This window comes from Pteropus alecto, unplaced genomic scaffold (assembly GCF_000325575.1).
Source record: "Pteropus alecto unplaced genomic scaffold, ASM32557v1 scaffold101, whole genome shotgun sequence".
Classification (NCBI taxonomy): domain Eukaryota; kingdom Metazoa; phylum Chordata; class Mammalia; order Chiroptera; family Pteropodidae; genus Pteropus; species Pteropus alecto.
Genome location: NW_006432945.1, coordinates 3009986 through 3012901, shown reverse-complemented (window position 1 = coordinate 3012901; position 2916 = coordinate 3009986). Strand labels below are relative to the sequence as shown.

Genomic DNA, 2916 nt, shown 5'->3' with positions numbered 1-2916 from the left:
TGACAGGACAAACGGATTCAGGTTTGAAGGTTCCTCACACTGTATTGGGGACCTGGCCCGTGAGTCTCTGCGGGGGATTATTGTACAGGTGGATCAATTAAGCGTCATTTGGCACGAGTACTTATTTTTTATCTTAGCTTTACCGCTCATTAGCTGTGTGACCTTGGTCAAGACATGACCCCTCTGTGGGCCTCAGTTTCCTCAACTCTAAGAAGATAGTGCTGGACAAGATGAGGCCTCAGGTTGCTTCCAGATGAGACGTCCCCAGTCACCGTTCTGTCCCTGTTCAGAAGAGAGAGGAACAACTAAGGGGGTCAGGAGCTGGAAAGGCGGGAGAGAGCAAAGAACGGAGAGAGGGTGGGTTGGGGTTCTCGTTCTCTTTCCTCCAGAATCTCCCCCTATCCCTTTCGTTAGCAAGTCTTCCCTTGCTGGCAGGTCCTGGGGTGCACTGGGCAGCAGGGTCTCGGTGTGGTTTTGCTGGCCCGAGGCAGGCCTTCCGCGTTGGCACCGTCAGCTGACTCTCTGCTTCCGCCTCCATTTCCCCTCTGGCCCACAGTTCTTCCCTTTTCCTCCATCCCTTCGATGTCCAAGTCAGGATTCAGGAGATCCCCCAGGACGTGAGGACTCCGTGCAGGGCTGAAAGCGATGTGGAGGAGGTCTGGGTAATGAACAGAAAGCTTGGCCCATGGGGATTGGGGTGGTGGGAGGAGAGGGAGAGAGAGGAGAGAAGCCTTCGAGCCAGAGGAGACCTTGGCAGAGAATGTGAGTGCTCCCCCGACTGCCAGCAATCGGCAAGACCTGCATGGCTCCCAAATTCTGCCTTCGCTTTTTTATTTTAATGTGGACAAATCTGCCCGTGTCTGCCTCAGGAGGAGGTTGGGGAAGCATTCATATAGCCCTTAGACAGCCTGTTGCTCCTGAGCCCTGGCAGAGAGGCGGGGATGGGGGAAGCGAGGCACAGTCGCCGCTGGCAGGAGAGTGTCACTGGGGACCTGAGGGTGCCGGGGGTTAATGGATTAGCTGCTGCGGTGGGGATACCGTAATGCCCAGCTTCTGCGTACTTGGACATCATCCCAAGGGAATCCAGGCTATGACGCCCCTCCCCTGCCACCTGAACTTGGCATGAAGGGAAGATGGAGGCCGCTGAAATGATTTCCTGGCTGGCACTCCGGCCCGCAGTCTGTCTAGCAATTGCTCAAGCCTGCAGAAGCCACCTTGCACACGGCCCCTACATCCAGATTTCTGCAAAGCAGTGCCAGGAAAACATGGGGGAAGGGAGGGGCATCTGGCTGATGAACTTGCTTTGAGCCAAGAGGGAGTTTTTGGTTTGAAAATGGATTGTCTTTTGCTCTGTTGATATTTCTCTGGCATTAGTGTGCTGACTGTGAAAGAGAGGCTTTCGGCCAAAAAATAAGTCTTCCTGGAACAAATAGGCCAATGAGAACTAAAGAACACAAAGAGAGAGGGCATTTTTCCTTTTCGGCACAGTATGCACAATCGAAATAAACAAGCAGAAAGCACCAGCGGGAGGAGGAGCCGTCATCAGACGCTGGAAGCGAGCTGGCTGGGTTCAAGTCAGAAACCTCTGACTGGTTGTGTGACGCGGCCTCCACTTCCTCATCTGTAAAGTGGGGACAGTAACAGGTGAGGCTTAGACAGCGTTATTATTTTTTTTTTATAAAGCCATTAGAATGGTACCTGGCTCATGGTAAGTGCTTGGTAACTATTACTTATTGTTATCATTTTATTACAGATATTTAGGGGCATTGTCTCTATTAAGGACGTTTATAATCTCCATGAAGGGATCAGAAACAAGCACATAGAGATTCAGATAATAAACCGCACCTTATTATTTATTTACTTATTTTTCTCCCCCCTTTTTTAAGCGTCCCCCCTTCCACCCCTGACCTACGGATGTTGCTCTCTCTCTTTTTTTTTTTTTTTAGAGCTAGATCTCTGAAGGCGGGGCGTCTTCCCCCACGCTCTCGCAGCGTGCACCCGGGGCCTGGCACCCCTAGTGCACTCGGGGGGGCTGGCGCACCCAGGGTATGGTCCGTGGCTCCACCTGGGGCACGAACCCAGGACCTTCTGCGTGCCAAGCAGATGTGCTAACCACTACATTATGGAGCCACCCCTATTTATTCATTTTTAATTATTTTTTTAATTTATGGCGACATTGGTTAATGAAATCCAATAAGTTTCAGCCATATGCTTTAACAGCAAGGCATGCGCATATTTACACCATGTGTTCACCTCCCATAGCCAGACCTCTCTCTGTCAAACAATACTTTAAATGACTCAATATAGCAGCACACAAATGGGGTGTGTGACCGACTGCTGATAGGGTGGTACCTGTGTCCTGAAAGGCCAGGCTGGTCCTGCTGGACCCGCAGTCCATCTCGAGGTGGCCAGGCCTCCCTTCCCTCAACCCTAGGGAGGGGGAAGCCCAATGGGATTGTACCATCCATCACCTGCCCGCAAGTGTTTGGACCACAGGTGAACACTTGACCCACTAGCTGGCCAACTGCAGGCTACAGGGACCTGGCATGGCCTAGTGGGAAAGGATTAATTACTCCAATCAGATTCTCCGTAGGACCCATGGAGAAAATGAGACACACATCGAGGGAACAGAAGCTGCGAGGACACCTGAGGTAGAAGTGGGGGTGTGACATTGCGAGGGAACAGCTACGACCAAGGGGCTGCCCATCCACAGAGGTGGGGACAGAGCAGACCCGTGAGAAGAGGAGAGAACAGCGTGAGAAGGCGACCAGGAGGCTCTCGAGGAGAGACGGTGGGGAGGGAGGACTCTGGGAGCTGCCTCAGTTCCTTCTGAAGGAATTTAAGTGAGTCTTTGATTCTTGGGCCGAGAAAGCTGGCGTTTAGGGAGCACGGAGGGCTGTGGCGGCCTGAGGAGCA

General features: G+C 52.4%; 1 non-coding gene across 1 annotated transcript; it reads right to left on the bottom strand.

Annotated features, from left to right (window-relative positions):
* Window positions 1-2056: 2056 nt before the first annotated feature.
* TRNAA-GGC lies at window positions 2057-2130 on the bottom strand. Its single transcript has one exon. It is a non-coding gene; the product is annotated as a tRNA-Ala (tRNA).
* Between the last annotated feature and the right edge of the window lie 786 nt (window positions 2131-2916).